This window comes from Alligator mississippiensis, chromosome 1 (assembly GCF_030867095.1).
Source record: "Alligator mississippiensis isolate rAllMis1 chromosome 1, rAllMis1, whole genome shotgun sequence".
Taxonomy (NCBI): Eukaryota; Metazoa; Chordata; order Crocodylia; family Alligatoridae; genus Alligator; species Alligator mississippiensis.
Genome location: NC_081824.1, coordinates 197,067,703 through 197,095,692, shown reverse-complemented (window position 1 = coordinate 197,095,692; position 27,990 = coordinate 197,067,703). Strand labels below are relative to the sequence as shown.

The following is a 27,990-nucleotide window of genomic DNA, read 5'->3' as shown; positions in this document are numbered from 1 at the left end:
TTTCCTCATTAACATGGCCCATAACATTTCACTCAAACAGGCAGTTGAGAAAATACTCTTCCTTGCAGCATACTTACAGGAGTTAAAAAAGGAACACAGTATTAAAAGAAGAGAGAGACAGATGGAGAGCAGAGGACTGGGAAGGATCTAGTGGCCAGAACAACAAGTAGTTTGACACCAGCTAACCAAGAGGGTGACTAGGTATCCGTACCTGGAGAAACTGAGAAGGATGGCTCAGAAAAGTTGCCAAGTATTACAGAAAATACTACTATAAATCACACCATAGCCCTCTTGGTCATCACTTAACAGCTTAGCTTCTAGGGGGAATAGCAGGTCAAAGTAAGATGGTACCTTCACTACTTTCTCAGACTATAAGAATGTGCCTTTCTCTGCCCCCAGGGGTTGGCCCCACTGATCTGCAGACATACCATGGGGATTCTCTTCTCATTCAAATAAAAGCAAACCAGAAAGAAGACTTAAAACCAGTGCGTAGAGCAGACAGAAGAGATCAGATCCAGATACCCGAGCCCAGAACGGTGCAAAGGCTAGATGGTTATTTTTCATTCCCCTCCACTAAGGCAGAGAGAAATCAACCAGGTGATTGCTCAGTCCTCTTGATCTATCAGAGCGCTCTCCCTGTAAGCTCCTTAAGAGAGCCCTGAGCGAGCATCATCACACACTTTCATAAGCAAAGTAAGAGTCCAAAATTATCCAGTCTGGTAGTTAACTGAGATAAGACTCAACCTATGATGGAAACATGCCCTGAATTTCTTGGTATCTACCAAAAATATACAAGCAATTTGATACTCAATATTACTTTTCACCTTAGTTTGCAACTGGGTCACATTTACACCCATCCTGCAGAATTTAATCTGCTGCAGTCTTCACTTATTACAAAAAAACATAATACAGGTGCTCTCTTACCCAAAACGTTGACATTATCACTTCTACTGGACTAGGAAGAAAGATTGTTAATTTCAAACACATACATATGATATGTTTTTTTAATACTCTTGTTAATACTTTTTGCAGAATATATTTTACGCTAACCTGGTTGCAGGTTGCAGGTTTTACAAATTTCAGCTTTAGTTCAGCCAGGGCAAAAAGTATTTAGTAAAGCTGATAAGAAAAATGTTTGCTCTATAAAATCTATGATACAAATTTCTTTAAACCAAACTGAAATCCACTCTCTGTACCAAAGACAACAAAAATTATGCCACTAGCTGAATTTCATTGCCAAGCTGTCAACTTGAATTTCTTCTGTTTAAAAATAGCTGTTCATTACATTCAGTAATGGGCTGTCAAAGCACTACAGCACTGAACCTGTATCATACACAGAAGCAATTGGGCAATGTGCATTATTATGTTTAGATTACTAGCATTTTTACAAGACCCCTGGGCTAATTTTAAATGAGATGGTTGACTTGAAGTAAATCAAAACCAATTTTATTTTACTTTAAAGCTAGTACATATTTTCCATTTATGCTGGACTAATTCTGGCCTTAATGGAAGGTAAAACAAAAGATTTACTGAATATGCATATACAGTATATTTATCTCTGTATGTTTGCTTTAACAGATATATTTATTCTATGCAACATATAACTGGTTGACAATCCTGTAGTCAGCAAATTAGATAATATTCCCAATAGTATGAAACAGTATTATTGTCCCATGAATACATAATATGTTGTTAACTAGAAAAATCATGCCTGAAGCATTATGCATTGATGTTTTAGCTTAGTGAAACAATTAGACATCTTTTTAACTAAAAATGCATAATCTGTTTTAATAGATCATCACATAATTTAGTATATTGTGAAAAGATACAAAAAGGCACCTAAAACCTGCAGCTGAAGCTTCCTTACACAGCATGATACCATAAAACCAAAGGCATGCCAGAATGGCTTAAGGATAATCAAAGAATTGTAGCTACCTAATGATAACAAAAGATTTGCAAATATAGTTAATGAATTCTAGGGCCAGACCTTTTTTTTTTTTTTTTTTTTTTTTTTTTTGCACTCATGTTTATTTTCATTAACAGGAGATTTCTGACATAGAACTGCTGAATTAGGAAAGAAAAAAAGCTATAGCATACATCCAGTAAAAATCTCTGTTAAAGAAAAAAAATCTAGGTTCTTGTATAGGCCAGATAACATCGTTGATAAGAACTAAGCAACTGGTGGCAATATTGGAGTTCAGGGTTTGTTAGAATTTCTAACATAGCACTTTGTAAATCATTTGCAAAGCATTTGCTCCAGGCTGTGCTTACAGGTGAAAGGCTTTAGCATCATAAAAGGTTGTAGCATCAAGGACAATACTTAAAATAATAGTTAGTCAGACTTATAATTGCACACCAAAGATGTTTGTAAAATGTCAGCTGCAGAATGGTAAAAACAGACCAAAAAGGTGTTGGCATTTTTAAAAATTGCTCATAAAAATCCTATGTAATAACTGCATTATATTAACCACAACAGAAAATTTAGTTAATATTGAAAAGACTAGTATAAATTAAAATCAGCATCACTGGAAACACTGGATTTACCTAGCCATAAATGTATCTATGTCAACAGCTTTCCCTATTGTGCCTGGATATTGAGGCACCAATAAAACAATCTACTCAGCCACACCTGGAGAAATGTTGTGACCTTAGGAAGGTGTTCAGATGCTTTCTCACTCTCTCTCTCAGAACACGCCCTTTTTTACTTGATCAAATTAATCTATATTTCATATTTTCTTTGCACAGACTTTTTAAAATATGATTGCTCATTTCTCGGTAGTGCTCTTTGGTGCCATTGCTTCTAATACTGAAACCTAACACAGATTTAAAAAAAAAACTGTATCTCTATACAGAGGTTTAGCATTATGCTATGGCTGCATACACTGCACTAAGAAGAGACTGAGCAAAAAATAGCTTCTTAAAATGTGAAACGGACTCATTTTATATATTTTCTTTTTCACAAGCAATTTTCAACATGAACTGACTATTTGCAGAGTGACAGTACTGCGGAAGAAAACCATCTCCATGGAACTGATACTTATTAATAGCAGCAGAGCTAGCTACCCTGTAGAATTCCTCGGATTAAACCTAGTGTCATCTTTATGGTAAGACGCTTCATATTTCTACAGGTTTCCATTCAGTCTCCAGGTCTTACCTTGACCTCTCTGCTGAGGCTACTTGCAAAATTAGCAATGATAATGATAATGATGATTATAATGTTAGGTTTTGACTTGCACTTTTCTAATTTGACCTAATGAAAACAGACCTATATAAACTTCATAATTATTAAAGAAAGGTACATATTCCAAACAACACAATGTGCAACACATTTAAATTAAAATAGGAAACATGTTAATTGTTCCATAGTTTACTCAGAAAAAGTAAATTATAATTCCTCGTTTGAAATCCAGTTTTCTTCAACATTACTGTCTAACCTTCTTTCCCAACTAAACAGTCCCACAATGCACAAGGCAGCTTTTCTATGATGTATGCAGGAGGTGCCATAATACAGTTGTGAATAATGGATGGGCTCAGAAGAATACCTACATCAAGATTTTTTTAAAGCTACTCATTACTGAAAATTCTAAAAAGGTTGCCTTATGCCTGGACAGTAGGGTTGGCTTTGCAAATGAAGATAGACCTCCCCTCCCAATCCCACAGATGAGGCTCCCCCTGGCAAGAGAGCAGTTTTTCACCATAGCAACTGGATAACCCACTGGGTATCCAAAAAGAGACAGAGCTGACTGATTCCCATGAAAGATGTGGCCAGGCCCTAAGAGAATATAAGCAACACTTCCTAAAGGCTGCCTTTACACAGCCATCTAAAGCATTCACGTATTCGTTCCCTAAGCTTTGCAAGCCTCTCTCAAGTGTGATGATATTATGCTTCTAGATATGCAACAAGCAGCAACAATGAAGGATTTTTTTCTTCATTGCCAAACACACCTAGGCTAGGGATAAAAGTTACACACAAACCAGTTTAAGTGATCAGAAACTGGTTTAAACCTGTAACAGAATATGCCATATTTAAGACAACCCTGAATATAATACGACTCCCCAATAATTAGATTTTACATATGGAAAAATGTGTTATAATTGTCCAGGAATATTATCTAATTATTGGAGGTTTGCCTTGAATCTCTCCTCTTCCCACTGCTAAAAAATAAATCTGGGGGGAGGGAGGGATCAGGTAGCCCCCTTCCTCTTTGGCCCTGCCACCTTCTTCCCCCTGCAGCCCCTTCCCACCTTCTTTATTGTCAGACCCTGCTGTCCCTGAGCACATGCAAGTGAGGACACATTTGAAAACAATGACCTAGAAATAAACTTACCTGTAGTTATCTGCATATAGGCAAATTACTAGAAGTAACCATAGACATTGTTCATCCAGAATTCATTCTGTTTACCTTTTTTTTTTAATTGTTGCAAGTTTTAACACAGGTACTCAATAAACACTTTTAAGCAGCATTTTTGTACCTACTTATATATATTACAAACAATGCATGATATTAGACCAAAGCCAGAAGGCTCATGATTTAACATATAGTTTGCTGGGCTGGGCCCCAGCAGAGTCAACAGCATTTCAAGCCAGGGCAACCCCACAGCTCAATGTAGGTGTACTCCAGATACTCCACACAAAGGATTTATGTTAATTAGCCCCTGACTCATGACTGGAAGCAAGTATTCTTGTCACTGGTGTGTCTTGGGATCCTCCAAAAATTCATATGCAGATGAGACAGGGCAACCTGGTCCAGCTCCATCTCATGAAGGGTTAAGCAATATTAAACATGTGACAAGTTGAGAGAGGAGGGAGACAGAGAGATTTCAGGTGAATTGTTTGGGGCTCCATTTGGTGATGTCTGCCAGACATTTGAGGCTGGTGAAGAAATAGGAATCACAGGAAATGGGAAACAAAGGAGCAGCTCAGCTGTGGGAGTGAAGAGGAAATTGAAATGCATTTAATGTAATGGTCCATCATCACTTGGAAAAGAGTTGGGGCTATGCTCAATGGGCACTACCATATATCTTGTTCAGCTGGGCTGTACGAATGTAACCTTGTGGTAGAGTCCTACCTTTGGACTTTTTGCCAGGGGCAAGCAAGATTAGGTAGGAGGCATCTGAACTCAAAGCACTCTGGGTTTGGGGCTTGCAGGTAAAATGTCTCCCATGGATTTGGGAGTATCTGGAGCCCCAGGCTGAAGGGTCTGGGAGGCAAGACACTTGCCAGTGGTACTGTCACAAAGATTGAGCTCTGATCAGTGGTACTGAGCCAGTGGTACTGTCACATAGTGAATGATTGAGCTTTGATCGGTTGACAGAATTTGGAACTGATTTGGCCCAAGACACAAAATTTCAAAAAATAAAAACAAAAAAAAATCAATATGTGCACCTCATATGGGCCATGTATTTTAGTCATGCTCAGTGTTGGCTGCATTTAATTTTTATAATTGGTTTACATTACTGAGCACATGCTGCTTTTGGCAGCAGTTTAATAATAGACACTGTATTTAATGAGGTTTCCTTGTATATGAATGTAAGACAAGGGACTTTTCCCCCCCATGTTGATTGGCGGGAAAAACATATCTTATATTCGAGTGAATAAGGTAGTTAATTACATGCAAGTTAAGCTTCCACCTCCCTTTCCCCCTCTCCTAAATATACGCTATCATAATTGGGAAATAAAATTAAACAAATAATCGAAAAAGTTTTCAATTAGGCAAATTTCCTAAGTTTCTCTTTTGGAATTTGAATGAATATTTTTCAACTTTTATAACTGGCAATCACTGAGAAAATCCAATTTACCCACTTGATAATTACAGAGTAAATCAAACGGATAGATATGGTATCACCTTCTTGCTGTCTCTTTGAAAATGAATATGAAAGTATATTTGCACATAAAACTTATTAGCCTGCTGATGCTCAAGTCTCTGCTACCCAACTGCAGCCTTATGTACGCAATATTTTATTTTGGGAAAAGTGTATTACTACTAAGAAGAACATAACTGAGCAAATGACATTTTTCCTGCTGACAATAATTCTATAGTATGATTATGACAGAGCATTTATTTAATATATACAGTATATACGTTAAATGCAGGGTTTGAATTATACTTTGACTCTTGGGGGGAAGGGGTCTACAAAAAAAACTAAACTGGTTCCTTGATTAACAAGTCCATCTAAGTGAAGGAGCAATCCGATCAGAGATGGCCCCAGGTTATAATGTTCAAATCTTACAGGGAGAACTCGTCTTTTATTGGGGGGGGGGTCAGCACCCCTCAGCTCCCCCTTAATTCACACCCTGGTTAAATATATAAACTTATAAAAATGCTGCAAACTGGTATTTTTAGTAATAGGTATTAACAAGCATGCATACTGTACCATGGCCTCTTTATATTGGAATTATAGAATTCCTTTTGGTTCTCACACCTGTTCCAAAATACACAATACTGTACACAGTATGACATGAAAGGTTCTCATCCAACATTTCAGATAGTAAACAGTGATATTAAACACTGGTATCATACATTGAACACACACTGATGAGGATGTTAGTGTCTACGATCAAATATCTGCGAACAGCTCCACAGCATAATGCAACAACATATATCAGAACACTTCCAGAGAGTCAGCTATGACCTACTACAGTGGTTGTCAACTTGGGGTACATGTACCCCTAGGTGTACTTAAAAGGTTTGTAGGAAGTAGGCAGAACTCTGCATGCACGTACGCAGCCACAGCATAGCACGTGGGTGGCCAGGAGTGTAGCCCAGCCATGTGGAAAGCAGCCAGGTCTGGCTGGTAAGTTTGCTGTGGGGGCAGGGAGTGGGCCTGGGAAAGGGGCTGTCCTGCCAGGGTGGGGCGTGGGACTGAGCTGTGTAGGGAGAGGGGCAGCTCCTGTTGGTACATGCACCCTGGGAGGGCATGGGGGGCATGTGCCCCCAGATCTGTGCAGGCGGGGTGGTCTGCGGCCATGCCAGGCTGTTACCAGTGGGGGTTGGGCTGGGCTGCTCTGGGTGTGGGCAGTGGCAGCATTGGGAGGGAGGTTGGGTGGGCTACAGCAAATTTAGGATGCCTGCAGGCCCCCACCATAGCTTTACTCCTGTAGGCCCCCACAGTGAAGGTGGGAGTGGGGCTGGGGCTGAAGCAGGGGCAGGCACTGCCTAGCCGGGGCGGAGTGTGGGACAGAGCCGCAAGCAGCTTGTCTGTGGGGCACAGGGTGTGGCAGCTCCCGCTGCTGTGCACACCATGGAAGGGCATGGAGGGTGCATGCTCACATATCTGCACAAGGAGCACGGCGGGCTGTGACACCCTGCGAGCTGGAGATGGGGCAGTGCTGGTGGGAGTGTTGGGCTGAGCTTCACGGGGAGGGGAAGCTGAGGGGGCTTTGGAGAATTTTCAGGTGGCTTCAGCTCCTCCCGTAGCCCCCTCCCAGCACCACCACCCACCCCAAGTGCGGCCCAGCCCGGCCCCCACTGGGAACAGCCCAGCATAGCCCAAGCCCGCCCACACTCCCCATGCCCTCCCAGGGTATGTGCAGTGGTGGGAGCCACTCCCCCCCCACACCCCCAGATGAGCCACTCACAACTGTCCTGCGTTCCACCCTGGCTGGGCAGTGCCTGCCCCAGCTCCAACTCCAGACCCAGCCCCAGCCCCACTCCCTCTCCCTCCCTCACCATGGGGGCCTATGGCAATGGGGCTACAGCCAAACAAAATACACCACAGCCCCCCCAAACTCCCTCCCAGTGCCACTGCTGCCCACCCTGAGCATACCCCAGACCCCACTGGGAGCAACCCAGCATGATCCTGGCCCCAGCCCACCCAGCCTCATGCACAGACTCAGGGGCACATGCCCCCCATGCCCGCCTGGGGTGCGCATAGCAATGAGAGCCACCCTGCCCCAGCTGGGCAACCCGTTCCAGCCCCACACCCTTCCCCACCACTGGGGCCTTGATCTGCCCCCCCCCAGTGCAGCAGAAGCCCGCCCTCGCCCCACACGCAGGTCCAGGAGCACATCCCCCCCATGGCCTCCCAGGGTGTACACAGCAGTGGAAGCTGCCCCACGCCCCCCCCAGACAAGCTACTCACAGTTCTGTCCCATACCCCATCCCACCCCAGCTGATCAACTCCTTCCCCTGCCCTACTCCCTCCCTCACTGTGGGGCCTCAATCTACTCCCTCCCACTTAAAAACAATATAATTGTAACAATATATATTGTTTTTAAGTAGATATATATATATATATATATATAGGGGGGTACATGAGCTGAAACTTTAAGAGAGAAGGGGTACATTTGTTTAAAAAGTTTGAAAACCCCGGATTTATTTTACCAAACTCTAACTGCATGTTAAAAAGCTGTCCCAAAGCACAGAAAGGTGTTTGTCATTTAATGCACCTAAAAATATTTATCAGAGCACTGCAGCACTGAAAAAAGGTGGAAACTATAATGACTGGGTATTTTATAGCATTAAAAGGGGCCAGGTCTATCATTAAAAAATAAAATGATTTTACTGTCAGTTCACTGTCAAGTCAAGGAGGGGGCTGAGAAAATCACTAAAATGAATAGAAAAATACAGGATTTCTTAGGGTGATATCTTTTATTGGACCAAGTGGGTAGTTGGGATAGAATTAGACAAGCTTTTAAATGTAAGACATTTCTTGTTAGGTCATTTCTGGACCATCATCACAGCTACAACATCAATCTTACACTACTAGAAAAATAAAGAAATATATGAAAAGAGCAATGTCAAGCTTTAGGTAACAGAAATTTCTTTGTTATGTATTTTCCCCAAAGCCCACAACACCAAAAAACAGGAAGCACAAAACAGGGGAAATGGATAAAAGAACCAAACCACTCTCTGAAGATGCAAAAGACTGTCTCTGCAGTTTTGTGAAGGTAAGCAAGGCTGTCATAGCCTAAAGTGCAAGCGTTCTTGAGTGACTGAGTGATAACAACTGGGACTGCTGATAGATTAGCTAGGTATGTTGTGCCTTGATAGAAGGAAAGATAATAGATTGCATAAGGTGAGCAGGAAACATCAAATGGGAAGAATGACTATGAACATAGCAGCATAGATAGAGCATTTACACCTGCACTTGCAGACCAAAATGCTTTAAAAAATAAGTAGTTTCATTATTTTGAATTTTTTAACTCTCCCTTATTCCATCAATCAATTAAATCCATCCCTTTCCTTTATTTTTCCTTCTTCTGTTTTTGCACCTATTAAATGCCTTCATGTGAAGTGTTAGTAACATCAGTGGCACTATTTTAAACCTGTTAGCATAGGTGTGTGATGTAAAAATAAATGAATATTTTTAAAAGACACCTCTTCTTCCCCAGATACCCTGAAGACCTTCAAAAGTAGAATATATCCAGGCAATGTAATTTAGTGTTCCCATACATTTAATTGCCTTTACATTATCTGTGATTATGCATAGCCCCATCCAAAACAGCATTATATTTTTCTTTGGAGCATTCTTTCTACTAGCAAACATACAGTGAACACAGCTGTTTTCCATAAAGAATCGAGAACAGTTTAAAACTGATACTTACGTTTTAAATGACAGCTAGTAGGAAAAGAGAAACAATCATGAGACAAAAACAGAACTAGAAAGAAAAAATGGAAAGGTAAATAAATAGGAGCAAGAAAACCACAAGCTAAAATAGGGATGGAAACAAGAAGGTAAATTTATGAGAGGTAAATTGAGAAGAATAATAAGGAGCTAGAAAGAAACTTAAATAGAACACAGAAAGGCAGTAGTGGGAGTATATAGATAGCTAAAGGACAAATTAAGGGGGAAAAGGTAAAGTTAAAAAAGTGTGCATTTAATTAAACCATTTCTTTCACTTTCCTAAATTCATACAGAGCAAAAGAAAACAATTTAAGTCACTGCATGGGCTTCTTCAGTAATCCTAATAAAATATACTGATTTGATGCTCAAAGGAAACATCTTATAGACTACAGACTGCTAATCAATACTACAAAATTCAATAGCCAATTCCTAAGAAGCTTACTTAACTCAGGAACAAAGAAATCAGAAGAAGAACTCCATTTGACTAACCACTGTACACTGTTCCTACCCTGAAGTTAATATGGTGAATTATTGCCTTGGGGTTCAGGTCTATGAATATGGCTCCAAAGTACAATGATAATACAAATAATTGCAAAGATCTGTGCATAAACAAGTATAGATACACTAGTATTCCAGCAAAAGGAGATGTTAATTTAGATCTAGATGTTATTTTGCAGTACAGGCAGTCCTCAACTTTCGACTTTTCGAGTTACGACAAATGGCATTTACGAGATTTGTAAACTGACACCCTGTTTCAAGGTTCCCATGCCGGTTTCACCTTTATGACGGTCAACACAGCTGCATCCAGCTGGTAAGTCTATTGTTGGGGGGGGGTATGGCAGGAAAGATCAATGCTTCCACAGTGAGGGAGGGATTGGGGCTGGGGCAAGCGCTGCCCAGGGAGGGGGCGGGGCAGCTTGCACAACTGCACACTGCCAGTCCAGGAGCTGTTCATGTGGTGGCTTGTCCAAGGGCTCTCACTGCTGCTCCTGCCACTGGTCGGAGATGGCATGGTGCAGGGGCATGTGCCCTAGGACCTGTGTGGGGCAGGCGGGGCCAGGCCTGAGCCGGGTGGAAGGCAGAAGGCACTAGGAACAGGAGATATGCCCCCCCGCTGCTTGCCCAGCTGGTGTGGGGCCAACACAAGACTGAGCTGCTGCACTGTCTCCACACAAGCAGCATGCAGTGGTGGGAGCCAGTCTAGCTTCCCCACACCTCCCAGATGAGCAGCGGCTTCTCCCCAGCTGGGCAAGAAGCAGCAGGGCATGCGGGGAATGTGTACCTCCAGATCGGGGCAGGATGGGCAGCAAAGCAGGGGCTATGGGGGGCTGCAGCAAATTTTTGGGTGGCACACACTCCCTTCTCCCCCATGCCCTGCTGCTGCTCGCCCAGTCGGAATAAAGCCGCTGCTTGTCTGGGAGGCGCGGGGAGGCCCAGCCAGCTTCCGTCGCTGCACGCTGCTTGTCTGGAGACAGCACAGCAGTTCAGTCTTGCGCCAGCCCCACACCAGCTGGGTGAGCGGTGAGGGGGCATAGCCCCCGTTCCCAGCTCCTGGTGAGGGGGCATAGCCCCCGTTCCCAGCTCCTGCTGCCCGGCGCAGACACAGCCCCGCCTAGTTCCTGGGGCACACGTCCCCACCCAATGCCTTCCCTGATCAGTGGCAGGAGCAACAGCGAGAGCCACCGGACAAGCCACCATATGAGCAGCTCCTCGACTGGTGGCATGCAGGAATGTGAGCTGTCCCACCCCCTCCCCAGGCAGCACTTGCCCCAACCCAGGTCCCAGCCCCAATCCCCCCCTCGCTGCGGGGGGCATTGATCTGTCACCCCACACCCCTTTCTCCCCCCTCCACTCACCACAACAGACTCACCAGCTGGATACAGCTGTGTTGACTGTGGTAAAGAAACCAATCCCCCATTTATAACATTGTCCTATGGGAAAATTGGTTCCAAGTTATGACATTTCGACTTTAGACTCAGCTTTCAGGAATCAATTGTGTTGTAAGTCTGAGGACTGCCTGTAATAGCCTATGATGTATCTAAGGGCCTTTGCACAATAATTAAATATATGGGTTCTGTCATGATGTCTCTGTGCTGGTCTCCACATTCAAAGCATCTTCGAAGTATCAGACCAGGCACTGAAATTGAAAAAGCTAGAGCCAAAGTCAAAAATATTGACAAGAGTCAAGATTTTAAATCACAACTGAGTACAAGTAAATCTCAACAGAGTACAAGTGCAACCTCTGCTCCCTACCTCAGAGATATAATGTACAAACAACACATCAAAAACAATAATATGAATAAAAACACCTGCTTCTCTACCATTGCAGCTCTCTCCTAGTATTTGACTCCAGTCACCTTAAGTATGCAGACTATTCCCACTGTTTCCGCTTCTTCAAACTGCTCTCTCTCACACCTGACTCACTGATCTTAACTATTGAAACTGCATTTACTAAGGTACTACTCCTTCTACTCTCAAAGGGATTCTTCTATTCTCTCCATTTCCGTGATACATGGGTCATTCCCCTTTCCTATCCCTCTACTCCCAGATATTCTATGAACATATCCTGTCCTGTTTCTCCACATGCATTATATTATTTGCTGTTATTTCATCAGATATTATAGAATCTCTCACACACTCTCTTGCCTTTTTTCTGTTAGCCTTTGTTAAGGTTTCCTGTTCTCTCAAAACTTTTCCCTCAGTGATCTTATCTGCAACCTCATATGTACCTCTCCATTCTCATATGTATGGAATGTCTACTCTCCAAATCCTGATATAGATCATAACAGTAACGCTGAAGAAGCACCCTAAGCTCATCTTTCATCTTTGTCCTTCGTCTCCTTCCATTTGTCATCACCATGCTGCTGTTAAAATAATAATAATTTCCTGCTGTACTTCTCAGGTCTTCTTTGTTAAGAGCTCTTCAACAAGTTCTAGCTCTCTTTCAAGGCTCTGCACAAACCTGTTGTCTCCTTCTGTATCTTCTCCAATTTCCTACTATTCCCCCATTTATCATGTTACATGCTACTTGATATCTTCTTCACAATACTCCCTTTTCCTCCTTCAGCTTCACTCCTGTATATCTAGCCACCTCCTTAAGTAGTCTGCTGCTTCTTCAGGCTTCTTTGAAAAGCCTACCTCTTGTTCAGGTTCATCTTTAACAGTGCCTTTTGTTTTAGCTTTCCAATTCTGATGACCTGTCAGATGCTATTACAATTTGAAAGCCAGATCCAACCTTCCTCATCTGGAAAAATACAAACCCAGGTGCCTGCTTCCTTCTCAAGACTAAACACCATTGCAAAACCAGAAGCCTACAACATACAGGACAATAATCCTCTTTTCACCAAAAAACAAAACCACTTATACTGACCCCTACAAGGAAATACATGTATACCATTACTTCAGCTGAAAGGGCTGGGTTAAGAGACAGGCCTTTATTCACATTCCCTTGCTTTTTTGTCTGCTTATTCCACATTCTAAATGCTATTAATATGTTATGGTTAAGTGTCTCTCTGCTGTTTATTTCAAGATATCTTCAACAGTGAACGTTTATAATAGCTAAAATCTGTGATGTTACTACTGAGTTTCTGAAACAGTTAGGCCTCTGTTTTGGTGGATACAGACACACAAAAAATCCATCTCTGCAAATGATGTAAAATCATTTAATTTTTGTAATTAAATGCTGATAGTCCACAAAATAAAGCTGCTACAAAGACATAACAAGAGGATGAAGTAATAGAGAATAATGAAGTGAAATCATTTGATGATAGACATCCTGTTTATTACAGTTATGTGAGATTTCCACAAATGTTTATCTGCATTTTAATTACAATATTGCTTCTTTTAATACACATAACAAGGATATAAATTAATTCCATATTTGATCCCAACTCTGATTATTTCCTGTTAATCTGAAAAGGAGGGTTGCCAAGAGGGGTAGACGACAGCATTTACTAAACAACGGTAGAAAAAGTTTAAATGATCTTGTAACTTGTAAAATATGCCAATATTCCTGTAAAGTGATCCATGCATAGGGAGCTCATTGAATACATAACAGACCCTGAAAGCAAATTTCTTTACAAAATTGCAAACAGAATTATTTACACACACACACACACACACACATATTATACATAGATATGTAGATACATATATCTAGATATAGATAAATCTACACACACACACACACACAGAGTCTTAAACTCAATGGTTGTCCATATTCTACCCAAGTACCTTGGGCTGGCATTCTAAACCAGTGGTTTTCAACCTTTTTTTAATCTGCAGACCCCTAAAAAATTTTCAAATGCAGGTGCAGACCCCTATGAATTGTAAGTGTGGATTTTTTATCATAATCATTTTTTGCAGACCCCCTAGACAGTCTGTGGGCCCCGAGGAGTCTGCAGACCACAGGCTGAAAATCACTGCTCTAAACAGTCTGTTGCAAAAACACCTGTGGTAAGCAACTCCTTGTCTTTTTTATCCTGCTCACAGCTGAAATGGTGGTAGCAATGGTGACAGCTTTGAAGAGAAAAAAAAACCAGTCTAGGATAAAAAAGCTAAAATAAGTAACAAGTCTACTGGCATGAATAACAGTTATAAAGTCAAGCTTTAGTTCCTCCTTTATATAACACAAATGAAACAGTATTCATTGAAATAGAGAATGCTCTATTTAAAATTATCACACGTTCATAATATATGTTCTAGAGCAATGGCTCTCAAGTCACCCCTCATGGGCTCAAGACACCCCTCAGAAAATGCCAGTTCTTAGTTTTCCCTCTTTTTTGACTACGAAAAGAAATTGAGCAACATTTCTTTTGCAAAGAACTCAGAAAAACCACAACAGGACAGAATGTTTTTAACACTATGAATTCCTGTTTGAAATCTCTACATTTATCTATAAATCATGTTTGCATATCCAATAGTGCCCCATGGCACCCTTGAGAGACTCTCAAGGCACCCAGGGGGCCACAGCACCCTAGTTAAGAATCACTGATCTAGAGGCTAAATGGTTTCATTTTGAAAAGTTAACACCTCTCTTTTTTATAATTTTAATTAAAATGAAACATTTCAAAAGAGTATGGACTCACGTGCATTTGCTTGATTTGTACACCCAACACTTGATACACATATGCACCGACGTGGACACAGGACAATCATTGTTTTTACACAGTACGTTGAACAAATTGTGTTGAGATTTTTTTATCTTAATGATTACTGTAATTATTAGCAGAAAATACTTTTTTAAATTAACCAAGTCCCTAACAGAACTTCAACTTTCAGGCTATTTTTATTTTTATTAGGAAAAACTGAATATGTATACAGAATATTCAATGCTCTTTCCTCAAACATTTTGATTATTTTCTGCATAATTTTATAAAGCTGAAAAGTATCTGCAAACTTGAAAAATGTTACCAATGTCCTCTTTCTAAAGTCTTTGAAACTAATGTTAAGATAACCAAACAAAAATTCTCAGGGACTAAACAATCTTCAAACAAAATAACACTTCCATTCCCCTCCAAAAAAGGATTGCAAATTTAACAAAATACTCTTACCTTTGGAAGAACTTTATGTGATGAGTACATAAAAATGAATTTAAATTTATCTAGAACCAAACCAACCCCCCCAACTTTCACACAAAATCCAATTATTTTAAGAAGGAAAGGGATATATAGCCGAGGACCAGTTATTAGATTTCTTAATAAAATATACAGCAGGTTTTCAGTTTAAGTATTTGCAAATTCATACAAAATTTTATATTAATAAGAAAACAAGCAGGCAAAATTAAATTATTGTTCTACAGTCAGAAATGTATAACTAAGACAACTTTTGATCACTTAAAAATTATGAATTTGAGTTCTTCCTTCCTCTCTCCACTTAAATATTTTTAGTTTGTTGATGAACCAACTGTGTTTGGCATAATTAACACTAAGATCTTCAGAACTCAGTGACTGAAAATAATTGCTTCTCTCTTTTCTTTCCTGAGTACACTGAAGCCCAACCTAAAGATTTAGAGCTGACTGGACAAATATAAAGGATGTCAGAAACAGTGACCGCTGACATGCCATTCAAGACGCATGGAAGAGAGTTCAGGCTTGAATGCCTCTAAACTGCTCATTGGTAAGATCAGCTATCAACGAGACACAGTGTAAGTCAGCACAATTCACTGAGCCTGCTATGACCTTAAAATTATTGCTCCTGGGGCATGTTCATCCACCAATTAGTTTATATGCTCACTGGAAATCCATTGCTCAGTAAATGCACTGGTCTCTCATTCCACAGTGTTGATGAAGTGTGTGTGATGGCTTTCTCTTCACAACTTGACCCCTAAAGCTGACCCATCTGGAACTGAAGTATTCATGCCACTTGAGTGCATCCTTGGATATCAGAGTTTGATATTTTCTTTTAAAAACTACCATGGTTCACAGTTTTCTCTTAATTTAAAATGTTTCAGAACTGATGGAGCGAACAGAGTAAAAAGTATACTGAAATATATTTGTGCATTTACAAAGGATTTGGAAGAATGAAGTGATCTGAAGATTATTTCTGACAAAACTGGAACAAAAAATTAAAATATTGTCTGGTTTAGAGTACAGTTTTTAAGCTCAAATATTGGCATTTTCATCCCAACAGGATTTTCTTGCCAAGTGTAGCAGGAAAATTAAAATTTAGGTAGTAAGCTAACTTTACTCATTAGATTCAAGAAGACAGTTTTGAGGCACAGAAGAGGAGGTTTTATTACATGCATGTCTTTTTCGCACTATCTCAGATTTCCAAACTACTATTCACTACTCTTGCAAAATATTCATAAACATTCAAAAACAGCTAGTGCCCTAATAATATATACATAAATAAAATTCCAAGTTAATCCCCTCTCTGCTTTATTCATCTTTGTTTCTTGCTGATCCAGGAATTGTTTTCATTTTAAAATGTTGTTACCATCAATATTTAAAAAGAACAAATAATCGTCATGAAGAGAAATTTTCTTGAATGATCTCATTTCAGGAACTGCTAGCTTTCTCTCACCATCTCCCTCTGGGTAAATATTTTCCAGTCAAGTTTTTTTAATGAAGATATTTGTCAAAAATAAACTTTTTAATATCTAAACAAAAAATTAAAAAGAAAATTCCTTTATTCAGTTTTTGGTGAATCCCCAAAATTAATTTTTTCACTTAAGGATTTTTTGAGGGAAGAAAGTAGGAGAAAGGGAGGGGTATGTTTGATTTCTTTGTCCCACCTTTACAGTCCCTCCTTTTTTTTCAATAGTAAAATGGCGAAAAAGTAAGAAAAGAGGAAGTAATCAAATATTTCCTGTAAAGGTTTCCATGAAAATTCTGAATATAATTATTCCTTTCCAAAACCCTGTACAAGAAACCATATTTTCTTGAATTCTTGCAAAAAGTCTTCATTTTTCAGCCAGCTCTGTTAAGATCAAGGTTTGTTGTTCTAAGTGCAAAGAGAGCTTACACTTATGTAAGATGCTTCTTTTTCTGATCCAACAGAAACTAGCAATATCCAGAGTACAATATAAGGCATTCTGAGTTACAGACAATTTAAACTGTATTATCCTAGTCCTCAAATTAACAGATCCCAAAAGCTAACTGTATGTGAGGAATCCTTGCCAAAAAGAAGGTGTTTTTAATAGATGCCTGCAAACATCTGTACTTGGCCCAATGCCAACCGTATAGTTTCTTCCAGATATTTAATAAAGTAAGTATTGGTAAAGTTAGCAGGCAGCATAAAAACTGCAGATAAGGTTTATTAGATCAGGCTGGATGGCTTAGTAAGCTGGATTTATTTGTATAGCAAGAGTATATTTGAATTACATTCATTTGAATACAGTCAAACATAAGGTCATCCAATTAGAAACAAAGAATGTATGTCAAATATGCAGGAAGAGACACTGTATTCTAGATAGAAGAAATTGCAAAAAACATATAGTCATCATAATACACAACCAATGAGCATGCTCTCCCAGTGCAAACTGGGGCTTGAAGAGCTAATGCAAACTGTGAAAAGATCAAAAGGAAAATATCAAGCAGTAAGAAGTAGAATTACTTCTTTATACAGAAGTGTTGAGACTATGATTGGAATTTTATGTCCAGTTTTAATGTCTACACTTCAAAAAAGGGGAATTAAAAGTGTTCAGAACATGATTCTAAGAACACTTTTAGATATGGAAAAACATAAGAATGTGGTGAATTTTCCAACCTAAAGTTCTTTCAATCAGAAGAGGCCAACCCACATCATGGGTTTCACAAGTGGCACAGGTAGCTTGTGTGTTTGGCATCCAGTAGATTGGGTAGGGGACAGGCAGTAACAGTGGCAGATAGAAAAAGGATCCAAAAGCAGAGCAGCAGCTTGGTCAGGAAGCAGAAAGTTGAGTAGCAGATCAGGAAAGGGATCAGAGTGGCACTCAGGGAGGATGAGGGGATAATTTGGGGTGCACCTGTGAAAAAGATTGGCCTCTGCTGCTTTAAATCATGATTGCTTGTCTTTAATAAAACTATGTTTTAGCTTGATCAGAAATCAGAGATTGATGAAGGAATTAACAGCTATGACTCTATGGCTTGTATTATGCAGGAAATTAAACCAGATTATCTCTATGGTCCTTCATAACTGCATGGAAAATCTTGACCTCAATGAAATGAACAGAATTTCTTGCTGGCCTTAGGGTATATACCATTTATTGTCACAAATACCTAGGGGTGTGCCAATAAAGGTTTTTGGGGCCGATACCAATAGCTGATTTTTAAGGAGGCATATCAGCTGATACAGATCCAATTACCAATACCAGCCCAGCCCAGCAACTTGAAAAGCAGTGTCCAGCAGGGTGAGCAAGGGACAGAGCTTCCAGAAGGCATCGGGAGTGGGGCTGGCTCTCCCCACTGCATGCCACTTGTCCAGTAGTTCAGCTGGCACTCGCCCACTCATCTGGCAACTCCCACAGCTGCTCCCACCACTTGTCTGGGAAGGCATGGGGGGGGGAGGAAATGTGTCCCTAGATCTCCGTGGGGCAGCAGAGCCAGGGCTGCACTTGGGGCAGGCGGCAGCAGCACTTGGGGGGTGGGGGCTGCAGCCACCCCAAAATTCACTGCAGCCACCCCAAAATTTTGCCCCCATAGCCCTGCTCCCAGTACCACCGCCTCCTGCCCTGAGCACAACGTGGCGCAGCCACGGAACCACCCACCCCACCTGCCCCATGCAAATTCAGGGGCACAAGTCATCTAGTCCAGCCCCCTCAAGGCAGGGCATCCCTAATTAAACCATCCCAAACAAGTGTCTGTCTAATGTGATCTTGAAAATGTCCAAGGATGGAGATTCCACAGTCGCTCTAGGTAGCCTGTTGAAATTCTGACCACCTTCATAATCAGAAATTCCTTCTAATCTCCAATCTAAATTTCCCCAGCTACATCTTAAGACCATTGTTCTTAGTCCTGTCTCCTACAGTCACAGAGAAAAGCCCATTTCCATTCTATCTATAATTGTCCTTCAGCTATTCAAAGACTCTTATAAAATACCACCTCAGTCCTCTATTGTCCAGACTAAATAACCCTGGTTCTTTTAGCCTTTCTTCATAAGTCTTGCTTCCCAGGCCCCTAATCATTTTTGCTGCTCTGTGCTGGACTCTTTCCAAAACCATCCACATCCTTCTTGAAGCGTGAGACCCAAAACTGGACACTGTAATCCAGGTGAGGCCTCACCGCTAGGTTTGAGGAATCACTCCCCTTGATTTGAATACAACCCAGTACGATGTTATTTTTTTTTGTTTGTTTGGGGTTTTTTTGCAACAAGTGCACACCATGAGCTCATATGCAGCTTATGGTCTACCGTAACCCCCAGGTCCTCCTCTGCAGTGCTGCAGCCTAGCCAGTTATTCCCCAGGCAGTATTTGGGCATGGAATTATTCCATTCCAAGTGCAGGACTTTGCACTTGCCCTTGCTGAATCTCATCTCATTGATTGGGGACCATTTATCCAGTCTATTCAGGTCATTTTGGATCCTAGCCCTACACTCCACAGTGCCTGAAACTCCACCCAACTTTGTCAGCCACAAATTTTCTAGGCAAATATTCAATCCCATCGTCTAAATCATTATTAAAGATATTAAAAAATAGGGGATCGAGGACAGACCCCAACTAGACACTAAGCCATTGATGACTACTCATTGAATATAATGATCCAACAAGTTATGCATCTACCTTACAGGAATTTTGTCTAGTGTACATTTCCTTAGCTTCTAATGACAATGTCATAAGAGACCATGTCAAAAGCCATGTTAAGGTATATCATCATGTACTGCTCTTCCTACATCCACAGAGCCTGCCACCTTATCATAGAAGGCAATCAGGATGGGCAAAAATGAATCCCCAGTGGCTGTTCCTGATCACTTGTCCTTCTCTGAGTGCTTAATAATAGATTCCTTGAGAACCTGCTCCATGTACTGAGAAACTCTTTCCAGGTATTTAGATCAAGCTGACTAGTCTGTAAATCCCTGGATCCTCCTCCTCCCCTTCCTTAATGATGGACAGTAGATTTGCCCTTTTCAGGTCTATCCAGGACTTCACCTGACTTCCATGAGCTCTCAAAGAAGGCAGCCCTGGAGCAGGCAAAATATGGCACATGGGCTGGATCCAGCCCAACAGGTGATTTCATCCAACCTGCAGGTGGGCACCCACCAATTAACTGTACCTGGCCCAGCCCATGGCTGCCACTGCTGTGCCCTGCACAGGGCCAAGCCCTGCCCACTACCACTGGGGCAGCACACTACACTCCCACCCTCACCCATGGGAGGGCTCTGGCCCCAGCCCCAGCCAGCGCACACAGCTTCTGGGCAGGGCTACTGCTCTTGCAGTGGCCTAGGGAACTGGCTGGCTCCCCTAACCTCCAGTGGCTCCTCCTGTCACTGCTGTGGCACTGATTTCTCTAAAAAGGGAATTGCATAGACACTGGCTGGTTTAAAATACAAAAACTAAAAGTAGGTCCATAGCAACATAACTAAGAGATGCTTTAATTAAAATTATAATACCAGAATTAAGGAGTTTTATTTTTTACCCTAGGATTACACTAAACAGGGTATCATTTTTCAACCACCGGAGACCCAATGAGCAAAATTTGTTTCCATCAGAAAATCAGAATTGAATACAATGGTTCACATGGTATCTGCTTGCTTATTGCAGATAGTAATTTTACTTTATGACAGTGCTATTATTTTATGTACATACTGTTCTATGTTTGCTGGAACTAGTGAGTTTTATATCATAAAATAAATATGGTTATAAATTTACTGTTATTGTCCCATCTGTGAAGTTGGGTTACAGTGTGGATATTATGAATAGCATCCTTACAAGTCCATTCTACAAATCCAGGAGAATATTAAATGGAAAGTAAATATAGACTCAAAGGGCTAAAATGTAATAAGTACTAACAAGTTCCATTGTTCACTCCCATTGTCAGCCAGGCCTGCATGTTCAACCTTTTATTCTTATCTGACCTCATTGTAAGGGTGATGTCTTCCAGCTGTGGTGACTAAACCTGTTAGGCCAGAAATCAATAAATTTATAGAACCATTATAAAAACAATACTGACTACTTCAAATGTAAACCTATAATTAAGTTCCAAAACTAAGAACTTCACACCAAGAAAAAGATAAATTGCTCTTCTGCAACACTGCTGATTTACTTAAACCGAAGTAGACAGCACTTACACATATATATTCAGGAAACCGTCATTATTAGCGGGTTTGGCATTTGCAGTTTCAAATATTCACAAATGCCGAACTCACATTTTAAATATACTTTAAACACTTACTGGACAGCCGTGCTTGCTGCCGCTGGGTTCCCACCGCCAGAGCCGTGTCCCGCCCCAGCCACCAGGGGCACTGCATTTATGAACGCAGACTGCGTTTATGAACACAGTACCTTATTCACGGCTTTCGCCATTCACAGGGGACATGAAAACGTATCCTCTGCAAATGGCGAGGGTTGCCTGTATTTGCTGTTATATTAACAGGGGTTTAGGTTGTAGCCGTGTTGGTCTAAGGACAAAATCAGACAAGGTTCCTTGGGTGAATCTGATATCTTTTATTAGACCAACCCAAATAGTTGGAGAATAGTTATTAAGCAAGCTTTCGGGTTCAAAAACCCTTCGTCAGGCTAAGGAAGTTTCTGCAGTTGGTGTGTGCTCTTCCTGGATGGAATGAAAAGTAAAGAAGCCAGGGGCTGGGCTGGGGAGTCAGTTGCCAGGCAGATTATAATGTATCAAAAATCCAATGTCTATGTTTAGTCCATAATCTCTAGTATCCAGGAGGCTGATGAAATGGAGCTCATAGGCTTGTCTCTGGGAAGTGTTGTGTAAGTTTCCCTTGAGGATCAGGACTGAGAGATTGGAGAGAGAGTGGCCCTCCTGTGAGAAACGTGCCCCCACAGGTAATTGGGTATTCCTGTCTTTGATAGATTTCCGGTGTGCGTTCATTCTGGTGCGCAGTTGTTGTTTGGTGTCTCCTACATACTTTCCATCAGGGCATTTGGTGCATTGGATGAGGTATATTACATTTCTGGAGGTGCAGCTGTAAGATACAGGGATGCTGATGGCTCTGTTGTGGGGTGTAGTAATAGTGGAGGTGGTGGAGATGTGGGGGCAGGCTTTGCATTTCTTGTCATGGCACAGTCTGGATCCTTTTGATGTGTTCTGGGCTAGAGGAAGTTTGCTTCTGGTGATGAGGTTGGCAAGGTTCACAACTCAGAATACAGACCCAAAGATATTACCACACAACTTCATCCTCACACACAACAATTTCACTTTTAATAATCAACACTTCCTCCAGATGATGGGAACAGCTATGGGCACTAAAATGGCCCTTGCTGCAAAGAAGGCTAACAACATACTGGGCTGCATTTTTAGGTGTGTTGCCATAACGTCAAGGGAAGTAATTATTCCCCTGTATTCAGCAAAGGAGAGGCTGCATCTGGAGTACTGTGTTCAGTTTTGAGCCCCCCACTATAGAGGGGATGTGGACAAATTGCAGAAAGTGTGGTAGAGGGCAACAAAAATGGTTTGGGGGCTGGGCACATGATTTCTGACGAGAGGCTGAGGGAACAGGGCTTATTTAGTCTGGAGAAGAGAAGACAGAGAAGGGGATTTAATAGAATCCTTCAACTACCTGAAGGGAATTTCAAATGAGGATGGAGCTAAACTGTTCTCAGTGGTGCCAGGCCACAAAACAAAAAGCAACGGTCTTAAGTTGCAGCAAGGGAAGTTTAGGTTAGATGTTAGGAAGAATTTTCTCACTAGGAGGGTAGCAAAGCATTGAAACAGGTTACCCAGAAAGGTTGTGGGCTCTCCATCCTTGGAGGTTTTTAAGACCCAGCTAGACAAAGCTTTGGCTGGGATGATCTAGTTGGGGATGGTCCTTCTTTGAGCAGGGGGTTGGACTAGATGACCTCCTGAGGTCCCTTCCAACCCTAACTTTCCATGATCCTATTTCCAAAGGGATTTAGCACCTACAGCTTTTACCTGGGGCCTCTATAGGTTAGTAATACTGCGGAAAAGAATTTGCTTAGGGCCCAGGAGTCAGTCTGGAGATGTAGAAAGAAATCTATGAAATGGAAGCAGCTCTGAAAAAGAGAAAAGCCAGAAAGAGGCACTCATAATGGGGGAGGAAAAGGAATGAGATGAGAAACACCCATGGGGAGTAAGGCAAATGTGCCTAGTACAACGGCTAATTTGGAAAACCTGACCAAAACTGCCAGATATTGGTGACTGGAAGAGTTATGAGTTCTCAGTACCTTTTCAAATCAGTTCCTACCTGTCTAAAATTTGAGCACCCAAATATTGAGAAAACATATACCAATGGAAACTTTTTAAAGAGAGAGTTTAAAAGTAACGTGCTCAAGATCACTTGCTAAAATTCAGCAGATGCTAACGCAAATCTCATGAGAGCTGTAAAATGTTATTTTTTATACTTGCACACAACTCTATGTGTGTATGTCAGGGGTGGGCAAAGTATGGCCAGTGGGCTGAATCTGGCCCGTGAGGCCCCTAAAAAATTTAGAAAACTAATATTTCTCTGCCCTTGGCTTCTGTCAAAAAATGACAGGAACCAAGGGCAGTAGGACCCAGGGGAAGCCCAGCAGGCTCCCACAACAGCAGGGCCCGCCCGGCCCCGTGCCCCCAGCTGGAAGCCCCAGCCGGGGCTTCTGGCCTGGGATCGTGCAGTTGCCCCATGCCGGAACAGCAGGTAAGGGGGAAGGTTGGGGGAGGACCCGGGCAGGGAAGGAGCTCAGGGAAAAGCTGAGCGCGGGTTGGGGGGGAAAAAGTGGCCCCTCCCCCACCCCATGGCTGGCGCCCCATGCTGCAGCTGCTCGCAGCCCACATGGGGCTGCTTGTGCCTGCTCTGGACAGCCCCGTGTGGGCTGTGAGCGGCTGCAGCAGGAAGCGCTGGCCTCAGGGCGAGGGAAGCGTTGCTTTTCCCACCCCTCTGTGCTCAGCTTTTTCCCAGGCTCCTTCCCTGCTCCTTCCTGGCACAGAGGAAAGCAGCCCTTCCCCGCCTTGTGGCCGGCACTCCCTGCTGCAGCTGCTCGCAGCCTGCGCAGGGCTGTCTGGAGCAGGCACAGGCAGCCCCAGGCAGGTTGCGAGCAGCTGCAGTGTGGGACGCCAGGCACGGGGTGGGAGAGTGGCCACTTTCCCCCACCCTGTGCTCAGGACCACTTGTAACCCAGCCCCACAACCAGCCTGGGCCCCAAATGGCTCCCAGCTCATCCGTTGGGGCAACACATGGCAACAGCAGCTGCGGTCCCCCCGCTTGTCGACCCGGACAGTGTTTGCCACTGCCGCCTCTGGGCTGCCCAGCTCATGAGCTCTGGACGGGCAGGAGCAGCCAACACTACCCAGTGTGGTGAGCGCGGGGGGGGGGGGCGCAATTGCTGCCGCTGCGCACAGTCCTGACGGGCGAGCCCAGAGCCAGCGCGGGGCCCAGGCTGGCAGCAGGGGTGGGTTACAAGCTGGTGCTGAGCGTGGGGAAAAGCAGCCCCTCACTCACCCCGTGGCCGGTGCCCCATGCTGTAGCTGCTTGCAGCCCACATGGGGCTGCCTGTGCCTGCTTAGGATAGCCCCACGTGGACTGCAAATGACTTCAGCAGGGAATGCCGGCCATGGGGCAGGCGAGGGGCCACTTTTCCCCGTGCTCAGCACCAGCTTGTTCCCTGCTGGTGAGCAGGGGGTCAGGACTGTGCACTGCCCCCCACCTGTACTGCGGGGCTGGGGGGCACTGGGAGCGAGTGGGTGGGGAGCCAGCAGGAGCATGGGACCTTCACCAGTGTCCCGAGGCCACTGCTGGTGGGGCCCAGAGCAGGGTGGCAGGAGCACAGGGTCCCAGCCGGCAGGAGCTCAATGGAGCTGGGCCAGCTCCCTCCCCTCCCTGCTGGTGCAGCCCAGCCTGGCTCCACAGACCCCTGCCAGCCTGTGCCCTGCTTTGGGCCCCACTGGTGCTGGCCCTGGACATGGGACCAATGTCTTGGGACCAAAAACATTGGGACACTGGTCCCAAGATGGTGAACAGGGGGCAGGGCACCTGTCAAGGGGCAGGGCTACCCATGCCACCCTCAACAACCTGCCAAAACTGGGTAAGTAGCCCTCCGCCTGAAATAATTGCCCTCCCCTGGTGTAAGTACACATTCATTAGTTTCTTGAGTTAACTTGGAGATTGTCTATAGATGAACCTCCACCTTTGGCCCCACATGTACATATTTAGCACGGATATTGAAAAGAAAGACTAGCTACTTGAAAGCTGTCACTACAGTTTAAGTGGATTGTAGTGCATTAAACTGAGGCCATCTCCATGTTTTATTACAATGCCATTTACATTTTCTTATTCTTTCCACTGTAACAAAGGGTACATGGTATGCAATACAATCACGCGCAGAGAATAGGACTACAAATCTGTTCTGGTTGAAATTGTAATTAAATGATTCACAGTATGCAACAGGAAACTTATCTGTTGGATAGTACTGAAAATAGTTGCTAAAAACAAAAGAAATGCAAAAAAAAAAAACCCCCAAACTCCAAAATAAATGCAAAATGCAACAACCATTGAGCCATTTAAGAAAGAAAATGGGTATCAGGTTGTAAAGGAAATGTTCAGATATAGTTATAACAACTGCAAAACTACTGTAATTTCTTGCATATAACACATACCTTTTCCCCAAAATTCAGCTGTGGGAAATTGTGTTGGGCATTGTAATCAAAGAAATATGGTAATGGCAGTTCCTGTGACTTAAACTTCTGCCAGGAGAAAGCGAAGTAAAACTGCACTTGCTACAGGCAGGGCTCCCTAGTTGCTGGCTGTGGACATTTTTTCTCCTCTCCTCCCACTACTCCACCTCCAACTTCCTCCAGCCAACAGAGGCTCTCAAAGAAAGAACTTTTTTCTTCCTTCTGCCTTTCAAAAACAAGATGCAGATTTACTTTGGGGGTAGGTAATACGAGAGAATATATAGTATCTGCTGTTCCATCCTCTCAGGCCTTCTGCCTTAATCTCTCCTGTGAAGAATTATCAGATTCTCCCTCTCTTCAGCCAGTCCCTAAACTGTAACTGTCCTCTAATGCCCTATATATCCATTTACCCGACTGGGACTGGCTGGGTTCTATATTCCAGTGGTTCTTCCCTTCAAGAATCAGTGACCAAAGCTGGAAAGAGCAATCCAACAGTCAACCTTCTTAGGCCAAAGTACTGTTAAATTGTATCAAGAGAAACAAAACATTGAGAAAAAAAGATTTAAAAAGCAACAAGGGGTCTAGGCTGTGTAGTGGCTAAAGTAGAGACTATCTTTGTTCTCTGTTGGTACTGCACTTAGCATAATGTGGCACTTGATCCATGACTAAAATCCTATGCACTACATTAATTTAATCTATTTTACCACTAGGCTTACCACTCCTTGATGATAACGCAGGCAGACCTAATTTCTTCAGACACTGGAAAATGGAAGTTTTCCTTTATACAACCAGATATGTTCTTGATCCTTTAGTTTTCAGTCATGGCCATTAGGGGTGTGCAAAGCAGACCCTATTCGATTCAGATTTGGCCCGAATCGGGGCAGTGATTTGATTTGTTGATTCGAATCACTGTCCCCGATTTGATTCAGCTGAATCCGAAACTGAAGATTCAATGCTGATTCAGAGAATCAGTGATTCGGCCACAGACACAGCTTTAAATGTTTTTTCTGCATACCTCAAGGCACAGCTCATGAACACTACGATGGTGGGGCACATGGAACATCCCACAGGAGCATGCCCTCCCCCCCATGTGCTCAATGGCAAACCCAGAAGTGGACCAGAAGTACTTCCAATCCACTTCCGGGTCCACCAGGGAGAGCACAGGGGGCCCTCCCTGTGCCCTCCTGGCTCAGTGATCAGCCGCAGGGGGACCCTGCCCCCCCAGACCCAGAAGGCACCAGTTGTCGGGCCAGAGGGGGGCGGGCCTGTGTGTTCCCCGGCAGACTCAGAAGTGGACCAGACATGCTTCTGATCCACTTCCGGACCTGCTGCCAAGCACGCTGGGGAGCCCCCCGCACTTCTGTGGGACACTCCATGTGCCCCAGCATCACAGTGTTCACAAGCCGCCTGGTACCTAGAGGTATGTAGAAAAGACATTTAAAGCTGTGTCTATGTCCGAATCGTTCCAAATCAATTCGGAGCATTCCAATTCGGAGAGATTAAAGGGTCCTCTGAATCGATCTGGATTTGGAGGTTTGGCCACCAAATGGGGCCGAAGCTCCACTGAACCGAATCAGGGACCGAAGCTTCGCACAGCCCTAATGGCCATGTATGCCAAACTCAGTGCAACTGGCCAGAACCCAAGAGTAGAACTGCCACAACAAGTAACTGGGTATAATCTTCTAACAATCCTGGATTTTTACCAAGAGTAGCACATCTTACCCAAACATTTTACCTCTTTTTTTTCCTTTTGATTTCAGTAAGAAATTACACTTGCATATTCTTAGAAGAAATATTCCAGTAACCAAGTTAATAGCCAATATTCATAAATTACTGGGCAGCTCACATCCATTATAAAGAGATATTGCATATCAACATAAAGTAAGGATGACGTCATGAGAATTATGGACAAAGTTAGGACAGTTATTCATGGCAAATAATCTATTCCAGTGGCACCCAACCTTCTTCCCCAGAGTCCATCTGAGGCGTGGATTCATGGCAATGGCCCAGCCTGATCCTGCTCCAGCCAGGTGGCAACAGCCTGGCCTGGGCCCGATCCAGCCAGAAGGGGTTGGAAATTTGGCAACAGGCAAAAGGTGGCAGTGTTCATTACCACGGCTTCCCTACCACCAAATTTCCTGAACCATTCTGAGCCCCGTGGGCTGGATGCCATGGCTCTGTGGACCAGATTTCAACTGCAGGCCAGCAGTTGAGC

The 27,990-nt window shown here is 43.0% G+C and overlaps 1 protein-coding gene across 2 annotated transcripts in view; it reads right to left on the bottom strand.

Annotated features, from left to right (window-relative positions):
* CAMKMT (calmodulin-lysine N-methyltransferase) overlaps positions 1–27,990 on the bottom strand; it is a 396,999-nt gene that overhangs the window by 258,030 nt on the left and 110,979 nt on the right. The gene's annotated exons all lie outside the window — the stretch shown is intronic.